The sequence below is a fragment of the Sus scrofa genome, chromosome 1 (assembly GCF_054392235.1).
Source record: "Sus scrofa isolate SSC_HxYL_T2T_F1_AM1 chromosome 1, Sscrofa_HxYL_maternal_Yorkshire_Landrace_v2.0, whole genome shotgun sequence".
Lineage (NCBI taxonomy): Eukaryota > Metazoa > Chordata > Mammalia > Artiodactyla > Suidae > Sus > Sus scrofa.
The window spans coordinates 41,679,217-41,701,011 of record NC_139383.1 but is presented as its reverse complement, the minus strand read 5'-3'; the positions used below and the strand labels follow the sequence as shown (position 1 = coordinate 41,701,011).

Sequence of the window (21,795 nt, the reverse complement as noted above, 5' to 3'; positions counted from 1 at the left end):
ATTAAGTACATTAAAGGTCCCTTTTAGATTTGAGTAAAGCCAGTTGGCAATCCAGTTGCAATTATTTAACAGCTTTGAGCTTTGAATTGTTAAACTTATTATGAATTATCCATGCTAACCATTATCCTGAAAAATTAAACCTCTCTGCCACATTCAGACTTCATCAGAGACAGTCACCAAAATAACTATGGATTTTTTTAAACTGTCAGAGCTTTTCATTTTTAAATGTTCATTAGATAATGATCCTTAAATACTCAGGAAATCTCCTTACCTGAATTGAATAAAACTGCCTCTTGTTAAAAAGTGACTTTTCTTTTCCAATACAAAACAAGCATTTTCTGAATACCATCTCTTCCATCTGCATTCATGTCCCCAGAACCCCTTAAGTTGTGTGCATAATATTGAAAAATCACTAGCACCAAATTATCATAATAATGATTGGCCTTTATAAATAAGCACTAAAATCTCATCAGTCTGGAACTGGTTATAATTAACAATCTGGCCAAAAGTTTAGGATAAAACACATGTCATCTGGGGAAAGATCTACTGATAGTCCTAAAAAGATAATCTCAGTGATTCTTAGCAAGTAAAGAACCTATTAGAATCAATGGGTCCACATCCTCTCCTTGTACAGAAGTTTGCGTTTATTTTATCATGGTTATCCTATGAAATGGAATACTTGGGATATATCAAAATATGTAATTGGTATGGGTGGGAGTCAGTAATTTCAGACATATATGTATTTTGTCATACCTCTTTAAACTCTTGTGCTTGATACTTACAAATTGCAGGCCTCTTCCATTTAGAACCTTATTAGCTAAAATGTATCAGTATCAGGAATGCTATTTCCTATGGAGCATTTTACTTCCCTAATGCAATGCTGATTTGCCCTGACCCAATTCAGGGATCTCCTACCTATCAATTCTTATTGTGTGACCTGTGTAAAGTGTTAAGAAATTGGGAATTTCTTCCTTGTCAGTTCTACACCTACAGCAAGTAGAATCTAATTATTCTCTGCCTTCTCTCTGGGAATTTCCCGTGTTTGCCAATGGACCAGAATTATCTTCTACATCTTGTTATAGAAGTTGGAAGCCAGTCCTAACTTCCCCTAAGTTAAAAGCCTCAGGTTGTAAATAATGACTCCACAAACATTCTTTAAGTCAGATCACTTATGAGGGTATAGTAATTTACCAGAGCTATATACCCACTTCATAAACACAAACACACATGCACACACACACAAACACCCAACACTAACTTATTTGCAAGAGCTGGTAAATTAGAATTTTCCTTGATTTGATGAAGGAGAAATTATAACACCTGACAATCCTTGTTAGAAAAATATTCCTTATAATTCAGTAGCAAATACCATTGGATAGAATTTTAAATTTTTAACACATTTAAAGAACTTCTATTTTTCCAAATACAATTAGAGCAAGCAAACAAAAATATAAACACAAAAATTATAAGTAATAAAAATTATTAAATATTAATTTAAACTCTTTTGAGTTGCCTCATGAAACAGACACAGAAGTAATGGCTTAGGAAAATGCTTACTTCTAGAATTAGCCTGTCAAATCCCCTACAGGGAATGTTGACTTAAGCCAGATTGAAGGAAAAATCAGTGAAGTAGAAAAATGGAGTTGAGTCATTCGGCCAACTGACAGCATTATGATTAAATTTGACATACAGTAATCTAGAAATCAAAACTGCAAACTAGTTAGCACCAAAACAAATCTTAGAACTTTAGAAAGATCAACCTTGAAGACAAGTAAAGTCAAGTGTTGATAAATTGAACATATACACTGAATAGAATGAAAGATGTTTCAACTTAAAGGAAAAAAAAAGGTTTCTTGCAATAACAGTTAAGATTCTGATCAGAATTCCAACATAACACACATGTGTGTTATTGTGCTTGCATATATTTGCTATAGATTTTGGCTCGACTAGGAAAGTGAGAAGAAAATGGAAATAAACTACAACAATGAGCTTTATGAAATTTAAAAAATTAGATCTGAAATTTAAAAATACAAGATATGAAAGAATAAGGGCTTATTTTGACTCCAGAATGGGAAAAAAGGTTTAAGATTGTAAGTAGATAATAAACAACACTTGAAATATATAAAACCTATCTCCCAGTAAAGTTAAATTCATTCTTTTCAGGAACAAAGGATCAATGAAGAAAGAAATTAAACCATTCTAAGTTTAAGTAGAAAATTAAGTTACTGAGGCAGCAAGAGAGAGTAGGTGATAGATTACTACTTACATTACTTTTGGGAAAAGGGATATGAGAGCCGTATCATTGATGGAGTTTTGTACTTGAGGTGACTGAGATGACTCAAAATAATGTCTAGTAAAGTAGAAGTATATTTGTCAAAGTATCCTATGTCATATATGAACACATTATTACAACACCTGAGGCATTTTTCCAAAACATCATGCTGTTTAACAATTAAGTGAGAAGTATATGTAAAAGAATGAAAAGGAATTGTGGTTGAACAGAAAGTTAAAATTGTAAATATTTTCATTTCAATAAGCATGTGGTATAGAATTTAAAATATTAAAATATTAATAACTATCTTACCTCAAGCTTTTGTTGTAGCAATTGAAATAAAGTATATAAAGCAGTAAGGCACTGATCCTGGCACATAAAAAAGTGTACATAAATGTAATAATAATAACCATCACGGGAACAACAAATAGTAGCAATAATAATAATAGTAACAGAAACTTGAAAGATGACAGCCAAGACAAACTAATGACAGAGATCTAGGAAATAGGTTTATACTCTTTACCCACTCACAATTACATATTCTAAACTGTGGGGATAATTCACCTAATTCCATAAAATCTTAGATTTTTCATTTCTTAAATGAATACAGTACAGTAGTTATTTTTGTTTTACTCTGCCTCCCAGCACTTTGGCAATCCCAGCTGCAGAAACAGGGATCCACTCTTTATCACTGAAAGCTGACTATGTTTACTGTGTTGGATTCCTTGAGTTGTAAGTAACCAAGACTCAACCTCAAATAGTGGAAATTTTAAAGGATGCATAAGAAGACAATATTTCATGGGTATCCAAGGACTGAGACATAGTTTGGAAGTTAGCAGATAACTAGTGCAATTTCCTATGCATATATCTATTACCAGTAGTAGCATTCTATCATCTGATAGGGCTCGATATAAGATTTGCCATATAAAATATAGCCTACCATAACTAGGGTAAGTGCATTAGGTATTCACTCATTTGTGATATTATGGCCTCACTGCCAGTGCTGCCATGAATAATGCTCCTTGAGGTGTGGAGTCATTTGGTTATCAACAGCAGATTTAATTGGGCCAATTACATTTACAAACTCCTTAACCCTCAGGGCTAGAACCAAACTCAGTTTCTTTTTTCCCAAAAAGAAAAAGAAACTCAGTTTCTTTTTTCCCAAATCAGGATGTCAGTTTCCCCCCCAATAATCCCTTTACCTACTACAATTTTGATAAATGAAGGATAAGTGCAGAGTTGCTAGATAAATGAGATTCTAGTATTTTTAAACAATTATGCAAATGATATAACTTATAGCTCCAAATAGTGTACTTTCCAAATATTACAGTGGGTGATGTAAATATGAATGAGGCCAAATTGAAGCTTCATATTCTCACCAGAATTTACTCTCTGAGTTTATAAACCCAAGAAACCGGAATCACATCTTGAATAGTATCATGAAATCACATTTTGAATAGTAATGACTAGGACTAGTGAATTTCATGTAATCCCTTAAGGACACTGTATTGTCTCATGCCTCTACATGTTTCTATCTTTTCTTTCTTCTGCTTGGAGTACATTTTTCCCACCAGTTCCTCAGCCAAATCATTCTCTGTCCTCCCTCAATTCTCTGTTAAAACTCCACTACAGCTATAAGACTTCTCTACTCTTCTAGCAAATATAGCTGTTCTATTGACCAGGCTGATAACATACAAATTCACTTAACTATTTAAACTGATTATCTGTCCCCTAGCCATATCCCATTTTGTTGAAATCAGAAAGCCAGCCATTTAATCTTTCCATATCTCTGCAACCCCCACACATGGCAAGCTCAGAATGGATATTTTAAAAAGAAGTGTTTGTTATTTAGGATGTTATATTGAAATATTTTGATCTCCTGATCCAGAGGGGAGACTGGTGTGCACGAAAAGAGATAATTTAAATGTATATGGTTCCATCTAACAACCAACAAGTAAGATTTAATATTAGAACACACAGATTTATTTAAGTTGTGTCTTCACCATTTTACATCATTTTGTCAGAATAAGCAGTTAACCAGACTTGAGCAGAGAAGGGAATCATGGGTCATGTGACTGGAAACCATACATTTTGAGAAGGAAGGAAAGAAGGTAGGACCACAAGCATCTTAAAGTAGCCTTTTGCTCAGTATGCACTCATTACAATAGAATTAGCATTGCAACAAGAGTATCCATCATGTACCTGTGCCATGACAGAACTGAACAAGACCAAATAAGGAAAAAACTCCCCCTCCACTCAGGATGGTGGGGCTGGGACAAAAATTACCTTCCTTCTTGATGCATATTCCACCCAATCATTTTTTCTTCTTAAATTTTTTATTATAGTTGATTTACAATGTTCTGTTAATTTATGCTGTATGGATTAAGAAGATGTGGTACATATACATAATGGAATGCTACTCAGCCATAAAAAGAACAAGATAACACCCAATCATTTTGACACTCCACGTAACCAGCTTGCCAGAAGGAACTCAGGGCATCAGCTCCTCTGAGCCTACCTGTTCTCCCTCCTGAGAGTATACTGCTGCTTGATAAATGCTCAGTTTGCTTATTTGGCCTCCATGTCCCATCTCTCTGAATTCTTTCTGTGAGAAAACATGAACCTACTCTCTGGCAATAATTTTAAAAGTAGCTTGATTATTGATCCATTAGTATTTTTAAAAGTCATGCAAATAAGAGAACTATGTATATTTCAATGTAGGGTTTCACTGAATTGGTGAAAAAAAGGAAATTGAATATACATTTTCAAGGCCAATCGGCCAATAGAAATTGAGTACTTATAACTGTACAAGTAGAAATTACATGGTATAAATACAGTTTTCAACTTCTATGAATATTTAAGGCATGAACATTTAAAATATTAGATAATATGAGATTAATAGTAATATTATTAATATGATTTAAAATGTAGTGAGAAGAATTGGTAAGCAAAGAAGACTCAAAAACTTAAAAAAACAAAACAAAACAAACAAAACAAAAAGAGCCTAAAGCTCTTCCTGGGGAAACAAATGGAGGCATAATTTGGTGCTTTTATTATTTTGGTAGATAGCTGTACCTTAAGCAAAATAAAAAATACTATGTGTTCTCCAATAAATCAGGATTACCTAGAACAGTGGAAAGTATAGATCAGCTTGTTAAAAGAGAATGTATTCTCTTTGCTAAATGGATTAAAATTATACAACTATCCCCCAAGTAATGCTTGTTTGAGGACTGCACATGGGTAATTTAACAGAAGAACCAGCTAAGGAATCAATTTGCCTGAAGTACATACTGACAGCACTAATAGTGAAGTCAAACAAGATTTCATAGTTGCCCCTGACCATAAAGCCAGTCACTGAAGTTCAGAAGCCTTCATACTCCCTTCCCTCACACTACTCATCACTGGCTCCCCAGGTAATTACATAGTCAGGTCCTAAAAGTAACTCCTTCAGACTAAGTGAATCACAATTGAATGAATCACAGAATAACAAGGAAGGTCAAATGGATCCAGCAAATGAAACCTTCTAAGCAAGGTTGTATTTGGTTGATAGTTGTATTGTTTTCTTACCATTGGGTTAGAAAGAGTAAATTTTTTCAGGAAAATATCTGATGAAGAAAGGAAGCTTTCACAAGAAAGAAAATAGGAAACTGAGGGCTGACATATCTCATCAAGAGCAAGGGTTCCTAGAAGAAAAACCTCTCCAGATGAAGGATTAATCTTCAGTTGCCTTCTCTGTAAATTGGAAGTGTGTTCTGAATGAATCTGAGGCACATAGAGGTAAAATTCCTTACCCAGGTTTGAAGGTAGTTTCAAACTCAAGCATTTGAGACTCCCCTTTCAGAATTGCTTTATACCCAGCCTTTTTTCTTCAAACTGTAAATTTCCTTTGTACACAGTAATTTCTCTCTGAAATTGCCCTACTTGTAATCATAGAAGGACTCCATTTGTTAGTAGAGAAAGGGAACCCTAACCAGATTGTCTTCTCAAAAGTTCCAATGCAGAGGTTCCAACAATTTCTAGTGTCCAGTACTCATCTGTCAGTAGTGAGCACTGGAGTGAAAATGCAGCCTGTGGAGACAGAGAGGTAATGAGAGATGACTTCAGTGCTGAGGAAACACTAAAGTACACGAACTTGAGATGGATCGATTTTTTTTTTTTTTTTTTTTTTTGTCTTTTTGCCTTTTCTAGGGCCACTTCCCACGGCATTTGGAGGTTCCCAGGCTAGGGGTCAAATTGGAGCTGTAGCTGCTGGCCTATACCAGAGCCACAGCAATGCCAGATCCGAGCCACGTCTGAGACCTACACCACAGCTCACGGCAATGCCGGATCCTTAACCCACTGAGCAAGGCCAGGGATTGAACCTGCAACCTCATGGTTCCTAGTCAGATTCGTTAATCATTGTACCACGACGGGAACTCTGCATCGAATTTTTAACCTCAGAAAGCTAGAACTGTTTGTTCAAAGTTCAAATCTCTAAATTAAAATAAAAAAAAAGTACACCAGCAATTTTCAAATGCAAGGTCAACAGTTTTCAGATCAAACCACTAATCCAGAAAAGAACTATTTTTTTTTTTTGAGAAAGCGTTTGAAAAGCCATATTTAGATGGTTGGTGAGTTTGTCCTGAACTATGTACATTGATATATCTATCTGTACTATATCTGACTAATGTCCTGCAAGGTAGTCTGCAATCATTTAGCTACTCAGAAAATTTGAAAAGACATAGTTAGAAGTGAAAAATACGATTCTGGTTTATGTAATTGTGAAAAATAACAAAAGTTCATGTGCAGCCACATAGATTTAAAACCTGAGTGAAAGAGATGTCCACTATCAGTAGATGTATAAATAAATTGTGGGATAGTCACAGTGGAATACAGATGGACAGTGGTTGCATCATGAGCAGTTGCAATGAGAATAAATAAGCTGCAACTGATTACAGGAATACAGGGAACTCCAACAAACATAATATTGAGGGAAATAACCCAGACAACAATAAGTACATACTGTGTGGCTGCACTTATGTAACTAAGAACTGGACCAAACTCTAACCTATGGTTTTCAGCCAGGACAGTTCTTATCCCTTGGCAGTGGGGTCAATTATGTCTGAAAGGGAGGGTCTGGGGAGTAATGTTCTATTTTTGATCTAGGTTGTGGTCACACTTATGCTCAATTTGTAAAAATTGACAACTGTGTGTTAATGCTTTAATAAAAACACGTTTAAATTTTTCTGTATAAAATCTTAACCCAAATGAGTCCAGCCTAAATGTATACCTATCACTTCAAGAAGCTCCACCAATACATGCTTTCCTCCTTGGTGAACTTTAAGCTGACAATGGTGGGGGACAAACAGAGAGAGGAAGTGAGATACTGAAACAATTAAAAATCAAATTAGCTGTTTTTTAATACAATTTGATGCAATGATCTGTGTCTTCAGACACAAAACATTATTCCAGATAGCTGACATTTTAAACTACTAAACTTATATGGGATAAGAAGATACACCTAATTCAAAAATCCTATTTTTTTTTAACCTATTTGCTAATATAGATTCTTGGTAAGGGATTTCAGATTCCTCTGAAAATTTACATTCTGTATTCTTTCCTAACATCAGAATGAAGTTGATAATATTATTCACATATTTATGAGGCAGAAACTGGGAAGCAAATACATAAAATTAATTTCTAGTGAACAAGATTTGAAATAAGACAGTTTACGTTTCTCTTATCTTAATCTGAAAATGTTTCTTCTCATAAGAACATCTCCACCTTCTATAATGTGCTTTGCCAAGACAATGTCTCAGCATAATATTTACTTGGAGATTGCTAATCAGGTATGCATGCTGTTGTGGTTTATATATCCAATTTGATTGACCCACTTAAACAAATGTAAGGGCATCAGTGCACTTGAGCAAGCTTTCCTCCTTTTTAAGCATCCTGTGGTTGATAACTTTTTAATGAGTCACTTTGTACTGTGTTCCCTTTTAAAATTGCTTCAATAAAAAGGGTGGAAAGCATTTTACAAAAACTTATGGATAGGAATTGTGAAAGGAAAATCAGACGGAATGAGGCAGTCATTCTATCTTTTTCCTTGGCTCCATGGCATTTATTGTAGTAGTCCTGTTTCTAAGCACAAACTCTCCATTTTCTTTTAGATACAGGTAATTTTCCATTTCTTTCCATTCTTTATCTCCTAGTATAAGTATTTTTCTTACTTATAGTCTGTTCTCTACAAACTGACTTTAAAAAAGAAATTAAGAGTCTTAATCACATATAACAAGAGCCAACTAAAGACAGCTTAATTTTAAGGGGAGGTGGGATATTAAACTTATGCACAGGTAAGACCTCAAGGCAGGGTCTTTCTTTTCAGGAAGGGAACCATGAATATTTTGCCTTGAACATTCATCTCTGCTTCTCACTACATCTTTCTTTTATTCTTTTTCTCTCTATATAGACCAATCATTATGCAAATGAAAATATGCTAATCTTAAGCCCACATTCAGAGAGTCCAATAGTAAAAATAACTTGACTTTCCCTTCGTTCTAATTCCATCTTGGGAGAAAGTATACAGTTTCAAAAATGGCCACAGAGAACGGCTTACTCATGAAACGTGGTTGCTAAAAACTCACAACTGACAAGGGGTAGGCAATTACAGGGGATAGTGACTGAGAAGAAAAGCTAGTGGTTGCAGCAGTCAACATGCAATGACTCAAAGGGTTACAACTCTTTCCAAAGGCATCCTCAGCTTTGAAACTCTTAGCCTGCAACAATTAAATCAATACTTTCTAGCTCAAATCTCAGAGAGAATAGATACTATTTCAAATATAGGTATTTCTTATAGCTAGCCAGGCAGTACATCATCAGCTCATCTATGATTTGACAGCCCTTGTGCCAGAGTCTTGAGGCACAGCACATTATTGCTTGGCATCAGTGGATCGATTAGAGTTACTCTCCCAGAAGGCATGGCGGACATTCTAAGACTTGCCCTGTCCAGTGCTGTGACATAGCTCTGAGTTGTATCAAAGAGAAATGTCACAAAAATATTCTTTATATAGTGACGCTAACTATGGTCATTTCAAGGACCATTATTCCTTTGGAGATGTTTGCTGAAGGGAACAATAAAATCTCACTGACACTTTGGTTTGGAACAAACAGCAAGACCAATCCACTTTTTTGAAATTTATAAAATAGATTATTAAATCCCTAGAGAAGAATATTTATCTCTGTATTTAATCTGTTTTCCCACCCTTGTTAAATGATGTGGCATAGTTAGAGCTCTTATTTTAAAAACTGAACCAACTCTTCAAGTCATATTATATTGGGGAAAAGGAGGGAAAATGCAAATCAACTTCACATATAAACTAGGAACCAGGGCATTAAAGTTCTTAAAAATTCAGGGAATGTCTTCTCTTGCTCTTCCTGTCTCTTCTTCCTGAATAACAACTTCAGTATTCTCCCTCAACAAACCAGACTCTATTCAACACAGGTGAGCTGTTCCTTGTCAAGGAGAAAACGAAGTACTGGTGGAGCTGCTTGAAGTGACAGATATACGTATAGGCTGGCTCACCTGGGTTAAGACTTTTTAAAAAAAAATTTTTAGGGCCACACCCACGGCACATGTAAGTTCCCAGGCTAGGGGTTGAATCAGAGCCACAGTGGCCAGCCACAGCCACAGCCATGCCAGATCTGAGCCTCATCTGCAACCCACACCGCAGCTCATGGCAATGCTGGATCCCCAACCCACTGAGTGAGGCCAGAAATCAACCCACATTCCCATGGAATGGTTGGGTTCATTACCACTGAGCCACAATGGGAACTCCTGGGTTAAGACTTTATACCGAAATCTTAAACTTGTTTTATTGAAGCATTAACACACACACACACACACACACACACACACACAATTGTCGATTTTTACAAACTGAGCATCTGTGTATCCACAAACTAGATCAAAGATAGAACATGTAGATACTCAACCAGTATGCAAGGCAACAGGTTACTCCATTACCCAACTCTTAACTTCACTTTCAAAATATCACTTCAGATTTAGACTGGAGTCTTTTATTTCTGCTTACATATTTCAAGGAAAGGGACTTGGGAGCAGAGATGGAGACAGAGATGGAATTGAGTATATGCTCAATTATTTACATCACTGTTAGGCATCAGCACTTGTAATTTAAAGAAAACAAGGAGACATAAATCCTGCCAAAAAGGAGGGCTGGTAGATCCCTGTCCAGGAAATTGGAATAAAGTGTATTCTACATTATGAAAAATTTACTGCAGGAGTTCCCGTTGTGGCGCAGTGGTTAACGAATCCGACTAGGAACCATGAGGTTGCGGGTTCGGTCCCTGCCCTTGCTCAGTGTGTTGACGATCCAGCGTTGCCGTGAGCTGTGGTGTAGGTTGCAGACGCGGCTGGGATCCCGCGTTGCTGTGGCTCTGGCGTAGGCCAGCGGCTACAGCTCCGATTGGACTAGCTTGGGAATCTCCATATGCCGTAGAAGCGGCCCAAAGAAATAGCAAAAAGACAAAAAAAAAAAAAAAATTACTGCAGAATTAGTATCAATTAACATTAATAGAACATATATCCTGAAACAGGTCTAAACATTCTATGTATTTGAATTCACTGCATTCATATAGGAAACCTATGGTCTAGTATACATGCTATTCCTATTTTCCAGATTAGGAAACTGAGGTACAGAAAGCTTTAGGTGAAAACACACCATCTAGAACTTGTATAGCCAGGATTTGAACAACGTACCTGACTCTATGGTGTTGTAAATATAAACATATTTTTGTGTTTATATATATATGTGTGAAAAGTAAAATATATAAAATTGTCATTATTCAGCTCTGAACAATAAATCTATTAGAATTCAGCATATTATGCACAGTGTTCAATTTGATACAAGAACTTGTATATAGCAGTATCTCAAGGGATCTTAACTATTATTTTTATTTTTTCTTCCCACTATAGACAAACTCCAGTAAAATCTGCCTTACCTAATTTTATTCAGATTAATTTAGACTTCTTCACAAAAAGACTCACCATAAGATTTGAGTATTTTGGCCATTTGAAAGATTCGTGTAAAGATAAACTTGTCTTGTATGTATACCAAGACTTTAGATCGAATCAATTTTATATAAAAGCAGTTTACATATTCTCAGGTGTTAGTTCCATTTGCATGTTCAACTTTCTTTTCCAAAGAAACCATGCACTATTTAAGTTTAGCATAGCATAAGAAAAGTAATTTCCTGAGAGGCTAAGAAATGAGACCACACTGAGGAGTTAACTGTTTAGAGCACCCTCAATGTGATTCCGAGACAGCTAGGCTAAAACCAAACTTCTACATTTTTATACCCTTTAATGACCAAATATACCTGATGATAAATCAATTTTAGCAAAGTCCACAGAATTGCTCCACACTATTTTAAATTTGTCAAACAAGTTAGATACCTTTAATTGCATACTTCTTGGCATATTAAAGGTCTTAAAGCATTTCTGAGAATTCGAAGGTGTAAGTAACTTGAGAAACAGCTCAGAAAAATGCTCTCCGTTTTTTGTTTTGTTTTGTTTGCAATAACAAGAACAGAAGCATGCCCTGGTCTTAATACAAATTTAATGCAGACACATCTCTGGGATTATTAAATAAATTCCTAATCATGGAATAATTAATTATTCCCAGGTATACATTATTTTAATAGAAAATTTGGATGGCTGCTTTAGCAGAGAAAAGAGTTAACTTTCGAAAATCCAGGTTCCCTGTTAACTTAAGTGCAGACTTCTTTCTGGAGGTGAAGCCCCAGAAAGGGACTACATTTCCCAGATTCCACTGAAGTTAGATGTAGCCACGTGACCAAGCATGGGGCAATGGAATGTGAGCAGAATTTCTGCACACTGCTTCTAGGATTGACCTAGAAAAAATTTCCTCTAAGTTTTGTTCTTCCAATATCTTTCCTCTTCCACTACCACAAGTCAATTCCCAAATAAACTTTAGAAACATTGTGTTGAAAATGGCAATATCTATCACTCTGGGTCACTAAAAATCTGCATTAAGCCAAGCACTACTGCATTCCAGTTCTGAGCAACACTGTACTGGAATATAATGTGAGCAAAAAATAAAATTGTATTGTGTTAAACCTCTGAAATTTGGGAGTCTGTTTTAGCAATTAACATTATGCTAACCAATCCAAAAGCAATAATTGGAAAATTGTTCAAGAATGTTATTCTTTAATGTGCAATGTTATTAAAGCTCTTTTCTTCTTTAAATATTTAACTACTACTTTTTATAATAATTATATATTTATAAAATATAGTTGAAAACACACCAATACATAATAGTGGGAAAAGTTTCATGGAAGAGATGAAATGTTGGATGGAAGAGAGAAAATGAGAAGATATTCTTTGCAGGGAACTAAATCAAATGGTGATGTTTAATATCCATTGAGATAAGTTTAGGAAGTACTCAGAGGTGACAGGAAGTGGAGCAGGGAAGAACAAGTGGGCTGATTTCATTAGTTACACTGGGAAAAATATGGATTACTTATATTGGGAGGAGATTGAATAACTAATTCATCAGCTCAGATCAACAAAAGAGAGAGAGGAAGAAATTATGTCAGGATAAGGAACTAAATGTATATTAAAAGAAAGGAGAGTTACCGTAGGCTTTTGAGTAGGATAAGACATTACCAAAATGTTTTCAGAAAAGTGAATCTGTTGGCAGGATGTAAAGTAGAGGTAATTTAGAGTCAGGAAGAAGGCTAAGAATTTATTACAAACGTCTGGATCTAAGGTAATCAGAGTTGGAATGAGAGTTCTTGTACAGAAAATGGAGAAGAGGCAGGTTTTAAAAATGCAAGTTATTTTGAAAAAAGAACAGAACTTCAAAAATGTTCTGGATACACAATTAATAATTAAAAACATTTCTTTTTTAATTATTCTAAATTGAACAAAGAAATCTTCCAAATCATCAATACAATTACGAATCTATAATCAGATTTTAATATCATCTACTATCTTGCTTGCAAATGTTTCTATGATTCTAGGGTAGAATTAATGCTAAGTAAATGACAGGCCAAAATATTAAGTAAATTTCTGTGGGGATGTTTCCATAATAATTTGGTTTTCATAGTGTTCTATTTGATGACAATGTTATAATTCATTTATTTACAAAGTATAAATGCCATCAAGTATATACAATCTTTAAGCATTGACTGTCCCCCAAATTTCATTCTGTTAGAGCAGATGCTCTAATTTTCATACAAATGTCTGACCAAGAAGAGAAACACATTGTTGGCTAAGCAAGTATAATAGATGAAGGAATGTTTTTTATGCTACCCTCAGTGTTAAACACAAATATACATTCTAGCTCTTTTCCTTAACATTTCAGAGAAAAAAATTCTAAAAACATTACTTATTAATATTAACATAAACATATAACATTCTTAGCTTTTTTACTATAATTTTTTAAGAGAGAAAGCTAGAATATATGTCCTGGTTTACGCTAAGGGGATAATAAGAAATGTTCTTTCATTTATTTAACATGCTTACCCAACAATTCATTTCACTCCATGGAAAGACATTTGTGTAAAAATTAGAGCATCTGTCTGCACAAAATCCAAACTGAGCATTGAAAATTTCATGAAGATATATAAAAAGCCAAATGTGGAGGCATTAAAAAAACAGTTAAATAAAAATTGGCAAAGCCTGTGTAGAATTTCCATTAATTTTACTGTTGATTACGACGCAACGAGGATCACATTTAGAATATCTACTACATACTTGATGTCCTGCATCCAAAAAAAGGCAAGTAATACTAAAATTCAAAGTTCACCCAGGGTTTTGATCCCTATCTGGAATACAGGCATTCCTTTCTGAGAACACCTGTATTCTCTTATTTCAGTTAGCAAGGATGGGAGCCCTATTTGGTCATTCCTCTCCTAAATACTCATCCATTCATTTCATGACCACTCCAAGCATTATACCTCGGATGCCAACTTGCTTAAGGAAATGTGTTGAGACCAGGATAGATACAGAGAAAGCATTAATTTGTTTTCATAGAGAGCTATAAAACTGTATCTCTCTCAACCCCACAGTTTAGCTAGAAAATATAATAACACTGTTAGGCATTGGAAAGTGAAAAACATAAGATTTGAATAGATCTCTCTTTGTTCAAGGTAACTAACCAAGCTAGCCTCTTCCTCAAACAAAAACAAACAAAAAAAAATCACAGGCCTTCAAAAAACAATGTAACATAAAGGAAATAAAACAATATAATGATACATTTAAAAGTATGTTTATATAATTTACTTTTCTGCAAAGAACAGATGAAAATTTTAGCACACATTTCTTTTAGTCCACCAAAAGCTTAGATAAAATTCCCTAAAACAGGACTAGGGAGGCATATTAAGTGTACAGGCGAAATGAAAAAATGTAAAAAAAAAAAAAAAAAGGTATGGAAACCTAAAGTGGAAAAACAAAAACAAAATAAAAATCAATATTCTGGATGGCAAGAGGCAGAAAGGCAGGCTTAACTTTGTACACAATTAAATATGAGATATGGGGAGAAACTATTCCAAAATGCCAAAGAAAATGACAAAAGATGAAAATAGTAAGTGGATATGATTATCACAAAAGTTGAAGGAAAGAAACTAAAGTAAGAGAAACAAAAATAAAATGCAAAGATATAATTAAAGAAACTTTCTCAACTAGAAGGATGAGCTTGGCCTACAAATACACCTTTATTCTTAAAGATCAAAGATTTTGCTATAATATATTTAAGGGTCATTTCAAATATAAAAGAACATTTTGCTATCGAAAACAAATCCAAAAAAATACTGCTATGATTTATGTCAAAGAGTGTTCTGCCTATGACAGAAATCATAGCAATACACTTTTGGATCTGTCTATTAAAGCAAAGGAAATAAAAGCAAAAATAAACAAATGATACCTAGTTAGACTTAAAAGCTTTTGTGCAACAAAGGATACCATAGACAAAATGAAAAGACAACCTACTTAATGGGAGAAAATATTTGCTACTTATATGGCTAATTATGGGTTAATATTCAAAATATATAAGTAGCTCATATAACTCAACATCAAAAAACAACCCAATTAAAAAATGGGCAGAAGACCTGAAGAGACATTTTCCCAAAGACATACAGATGGCCAGCAGGTATATGAAATATACTCAACATCATTAATCATCTTGGAAATGCATATTAAAACCACAATGAGCTATCATCTCATACCAGACAGAATGACTAGCATCATAAAGACCACAAATAACAAATTTTGGTGAGACTGTGGAGAAATGGGAACTCTCATACACTGTTCTGGGAATGTAAATTGCTGCAGCCACAGTGGAAAACAGTTTCTCAAAAAAAAAAAAAAAAAAAAAAAAACTAAAAATAGAACTACCATACAAGCCAGCACTCCACTCCTGGATATATATATATATATCCAAAAAAATGAAAGCACTTATTCAAAAAGATACACATACCCTAATGTTCATAGCAGTATTGTTTATAATTGTCAAGATATATAAGCAACCTACATGTCCACCAACAGAAGAATGGATAAAGATTGTATGTGTACAATGGAATAGTACTTAACAATATAAAAGTATGAAATTTTGCCATATACAACATGTATGGACTTGAAGGATATTATGCCAAGTGAAATAAGTCATACACAGACAAATACTATATGATATTACATACCTAGAGCCTAAAAAATAAAACCGGTGAATATAACACAAAGGAAACAAGAGTCACAGATATAGAGAAAAAACTAGTAGACAGTTACCTAAAGAGCAGGGTGAGGGGTAAGATGTGGTAGGAGACTAAGAGGTACAAACTATTATGTATAAAATAAATAAGCTACCAGGATATGTTGTATAGCACAGGGAGTATAGCCAATATTTATAATATTTATAAATGGAGTTTAATCTTTAAAAATTGTGAATTACTTTTACACCTGTAACATATAGTATTGTATATCAACTACATAGAAAAAAAGAAAAAAGTAAAAAATAAGTTGAAAACAAAATAAAACATCTTGCAAGCATCCTAGCATGAAAAAATATAGTTTACCAACCAGAAGCAAAATTCAATTAATCTGAGACATTTTCTCTACAACTCTAACTATAAAAAGAAAGCCATTTGTTTTATGAGAGCATATGACAGAGATTTATGAAGAAAAACATGACAATTCAAGAATTTTATGATATGCTGGTTTGACATTGACAAAGCAAGAGATAATTCCAAGAAGTATATGAATTTTTAAAATTTAAATTCCTGATAAAACTACTCAGGAAATATTCATCCGTTCTAGGATTAATTTGATACTGTAAATTCAGAAAGACAAAACTAAATATAGAAAAAGATTAGAAGTAAGCACTAAAATTAATTGGACTGAAATTTCCATGACATTAAGTGTGGCTTCCTGTTTCTTTGTTTTTTTGTTCTCCTTTTTCAACTGTACCCATGGCATATGGAAGTGGGCCAGGGATTGAATCTGAGCCACATTTGCAACTTAGGTCTGTGATGTAAGCCACACAGGATCCCTAACCCATTGCTCCTAGTGGGGGATCCAGAGGATCAAACTAGCAATTCCACAGAGATGAGCCAAATCATTAACTCACCGCACCACGAAAAATACAAGTTTTGCACCCTTTTTGCTTAGTGGTTTTTTCGAGTATGGACACAGTGCCTGGTAATAGAAGGTACTCATAAAAGTATGAAATTTATAAAACTATTTAAATAATTGTAAGTACAGCTACAAAAGAGAATTCAAGCAAAATTACTTACGATCAATTTTTTTTTTTTTTTTTTTTTTTTTTTTTTGGCAGCAGCTGAGGTATGCAGAAGTTCCCAGGCCAGAGACAGAACTCATGCCACAGCAGTGACCCACACCACAAAAGTCATTACTGCCAAATCCTTACCCCTTACCTGCTAGGCCACTAGGGAACTCTGAGTTATCTGTTCTTAATAATGAGTAAAAACAACCTAGGTTTATCAACAGGTATTAATTTTTCAAAAAAATTGAGAGAGAGAGGAAAAAACAAGGGCCAAAGAGGTACCCTAAATCACTTAATGCCCTTTATTTGTCTTTGATAATGATAGAAATTTAAGTTTAAATATAAACTGTATTTACTCAATGACAGTCACATATAGAATTAAGAAGAGAACTTCTATCAACTAAACCTTACAGGTAACACAGATAATACACACAACATATAAACTAGGAAGAACTCCAAAAAGAAAAATAAAATGAAATAAATAAAAGCACATATAACACAAAAATATAAATTAAAATATTAAGTAACTCTATATGGAATATTCTTTTCAAAATCAAATTCTATCTCATGTTGCTTTGTAAAAAATTGGGCTCAAACAGAATAACCTGGAACATGAAAGTGGAAAAACAAAAAAGCTATACCCTACAAATATAACTAATGAATTACTTGAACAAGCAAGCTGTTGATATATCACAAAAAGAAAAAACTACCTAAGACTAGTTACATTACATAAAAGCAATTTAGGAAATTCCCTGGTGATCTAGTGGTTAAGTGCTTTCAGTGTTGTGGCCCAGGTTCATTCCCTGGTCTGGGAACTGAGATCCTACCACATTAAGCTGCTGCATGTCATGGACCAAAAAAAAAAAAAAAAAAAAAAAGCAATTTATATTTATGAAAGAGAAAATAATATAAAAGTGAAATAATAATGATTCTATTGACTTTAATTTTCTAATACTTTTTTTTTCAAATTATTGTCCCTTATGCTTTTAGCTCTTAATTGTATAACTTGATTTCTTCTTTGAAGATATCTATTTATACAAAGTCAACTTTTTATATGTATTTCTAAAGAAATCCATAGTATAGAGACTATGTCTTATTCATTTTTGAGTTTTTAAAAAAATTATTTTTTAATTTTTGTCTTTTTAGGACCACACCCACGCCATATAGAGGTTCCCAGGCTAGGGGTCGAATTGGAGCTATAGTCCCTGGCCTACCCCACAGCCACAGCAACACCAGATCCAACGCACATCTGCAACCTACACCACAGCTCACAGCAATGCCAGATCCTTAACCCACTGAGTGAGGCCAGGGATCAAACTGTGTCCTTATGGATACTAGTCAGATTTGTTTCCACTGAGCCAAGATGGGAACTCGTAAAAAAAAAAATTAAAGTTTCTTTGTGGTGCAAAATATAATCCATTTCCTTAAAAGGAAACAATATTTATTACATATGAAAGTGACTGTAAGACATTTTTAAAAATGTGAACTTCACAAATATATCTCCCTAAACATTAGCATGAGCAATGTCTATACATTTTTATAAAAATTGGCATGACCTCTAATCTTTAGAATAATCCATGGCTATCCACAAGTATTTTATTAGCATGACAATGCTTTCTATTATGTGTTTGAACAGATTTCTAACCTTTTCTTTCTAGTTCTAATAATCATACTATAAAAGAAAGAATAACAAAATAACACCAAAATGACAGGGGCTACACCAATTGGAAATATAGAAATTCTTGAAATTGAAAGCAAGAGTCCTTTTCTGGGGAGCCTCTGTGTGTATTGTGCTCAGAGCTACCATGTTATATATCACCAGGGGACATGATTCACATTGCACTCAGCTTCTACTCTTTTGTGACTGTTTTCCTTATATAATCACAATTTTTCCACATCTCTAAATTCATTTTATGTGCTTTATGCAACAATTTGCATACATTTTATTCTATGTAAACCAAATACTATATATTAGGATTACCTATACATGTATAATGAGGTGAAGAAAAAGTGCATTACCTTAGTGAACTATGCTAAGAATAGCACACTATTTGCTATGCTTGTAGAAGAAAGAATGAGACAAGGATGGAACTAGGGATAAATTACCACTGCAATGAATTCTTTTTCCTAGCCAATGATAGTACTAATAATTAATAAAATACTATACACAGTGTAGTTAGCGATTGTGATGTGTTGTTATGTTTCTTTGTTTTAGGCTGTATCCACACATATATTCCCCCATATTGTCTTGATATAGGATGTGGTCCATATTATCTGACTGATTATTCTGTCTATGTTTCACATATCTCTTCTCATATGTTCAAGGCTTCCATTTAACAGACTTTCCATTTTCCTCTATGTCTCTGGAACAGATGCCATAGGTTGATTAATCCCATCACCTGTCCAGTTCTCTTCTCTCTTATCTGTCCCTGCTCTAAAAGCTATATAAGCTTTAAACATGCTGGATTTCCCAGCCCTCCTTTCAATATTGATTGATCATGTGACACAGTTCTGGCCAATCCAATACAAAAAAGATTTCCAAAGTTCCATCTTTCCTCTTATAGCAGGTAGAGGAAAGGGAGATGTGAGTAGGAACATGACTATGAGGCCACATTCAAGAACAAAAAGGAAACCTCCGGAGATCATGAAGCAGAAGGTTAGAGACAACTGGAACCCTAATGACATGGCTGAGTTTATGCAGTCCTTACCGTTGACATATTATGTGAGAAGAAACTCTTATTTTTTTTTAAACCATTTGTTGTATTTTCTGTTATTGGCAGACAAAAATATTCCTATATGCTGTGTTTTATCTCTTTTACTGTACTTACCATATCTAATCCTCAAATCATGTCAATTTTACTGACTTTTGAATTCAAAACTGCCCTTTATCTTCATGCTGATGCTTTAGTTCAAGTTGCCACTATTATTTGTCCTAATTTCTTACAGAGTTTCCCAGTATCCCTGCAGATAATCTCACAAACCACCCAACCCACACTCACAACACCAATGTTTCTTGATTATTTTCAGTAGGAAACCCAGGACTTGCATGACGACACATATGACCATTAAAACTACCGTGGCCTATGTCTCCAGCTTGATAGTTATAAAAATGGTCCACTGCCCTGTACTTTAATGTGCTATCCTAACCTCACGTGCTTTTATGCTTCACACATGCTGCTTGCTAAGCCTGGAATGCCTCATTTGTTACTTTTCTATACCCTAATCCTTATTTATTGCTCAAACTAGAGCCTGTATTTTTTCTTCAAGTCAGAGAAATCTTCCTTACTGCTGTACTTTGGTTAGGTACCACCACCACATGATCTATCAGCACTCCAGGCTTAGTAGTACTGCTGCCATTATTGCTGTATTATGAATATTTGTTTGCTATCTTTACCAGCTAGGCCTTTGGGTAAATTATTAATTTATTTTTATTCCCATATACACAATGAAGTGGCTGATATATAGCACACAACACTCTCAATAATAGTTGAAAAATTGTCTTTTTGTTTTCTTTTTGGTTTCCTTTGCTGTGCAAAAGCTTTTCAGTTTGATGAGGTCCCATGGGTTTATTTTTGCTCTAATTTCTATTGCTTTGGGAGACTGACCTGAGAAAATATTCATGATGTTGATGTCAGAGAGTGTTTTGCCTATGTTTTCTTCTAGGAGTTTGATGGTGTCCTGTCGTATATTTAAGTCTTTCAGCCATTTGGAGTTTATTTTGGTGCATGGTGTGAGGGTGTGTTCTAGTTTCATTGCTTTGCATGCAGCTGTCCAGGTTTCCCAGCAATGCTTGCTGAATAGACTTTCCTTTTCCCATTTGATGTTGCACAGCAAAGGAAACCAAAAAGAAAACAAAAAGACAACTTACAGAATGGGAGAAAATAGTTTCAAATGATGCAACTGACAAGGGCTTAATCTCTAGAATATACAAGCAACTTCTACAACTCAACAGCAAAAAAAGCCAATCAACCAATGGAAAAATGGGCAAAAGACCTGAAGAGACATTTCTCCAAGGAAGATATACAGATGGCCAACAAACACATGAAAAAATGCTCAACATTGCTGATTATAAGAGAAATGCAAATCAAAACTACCATGAGATACCACCTCACACCAGTCAGAATAGCCATCATTAATAAATCCACAAATAACAAGTGCTGGAGGGGCTGTGAAGAAAAGGGAACCCTCCTGCACTGCTGGTGGGAATGTAAACTGGTACAGCCACTATGGAGAACAGTTTGGAGATACCTTAGAAATCTATACAGAGAACTTCCATATGACCCTGCAATCCCACTCTTGGGCATCTATCCGGACAAAGCTCTACTTAAAAGAGACACATGCACCCGCATGTTCATTGCAGCACTATTCACAATAGCCAGGACATGGAAACAAGCCAAATGTCCATCGACAGATGATTGGATTCGGAAGATTTGGTATATATACACAATGGAATACTACTCAGCCATAAAAAAGGATGACATAATGCCATTTGCAGCAACGTGGATGGAACTAGAGAATCTCATACTGAGTGAAATGAGCCAGAAAGACAAAGACAAATACCATATGATATCCCTTATAACTGGAATCTAATATCCAGCACAAATGAACATCTCCTCAGAAAAGAAAATCATGGACTTGGAGAAGAGATTTGTGGTTGCCTGATGGGAGGGGGAGGGAGTGGGAGGGATCGGGAGCTTGGGCTTATCAGACACAACCTAGAATAGATTT

At 34.6% G+C, this 21,795-nt stretch overlaps 1 protein-coding gene and 2 long non-coding RNA genes across 28 annotated transcripts in view; 2 read left to right on the top strand and 1 right to left on the bottom strand.

Annotated features, from left to right (window-relative positions):
- Positions 1-21,795, top strand: part of LOC106506546 (uncharacterized) — a 1,093,182-nt gene that overhangs the window by 661,430 nt on the left and 409,957 nt on the right. The window lies entirely within an intron of this gene.
- The window catches only part of LOC106507559 (uncharacterized), a 295,098-nt gene that overhangs the window by 93,825 nt on the left and 179,478 nt on the right, over positions 1-21,795 (bottom strand). The gene's annotated exons all lie outside the window — the stretch shown is intronic.
- On the top strand, positions 17,084-21,307 carry LOC146406046 (uncharacterized). The gene is made up of 2 exons (XR_014839982.1): positions 17,084-20,584; positions 20,731-21,307. It is a non-coding gene; the product is annotated as an uncharacterized LOC146406046 (long non-coding RNA).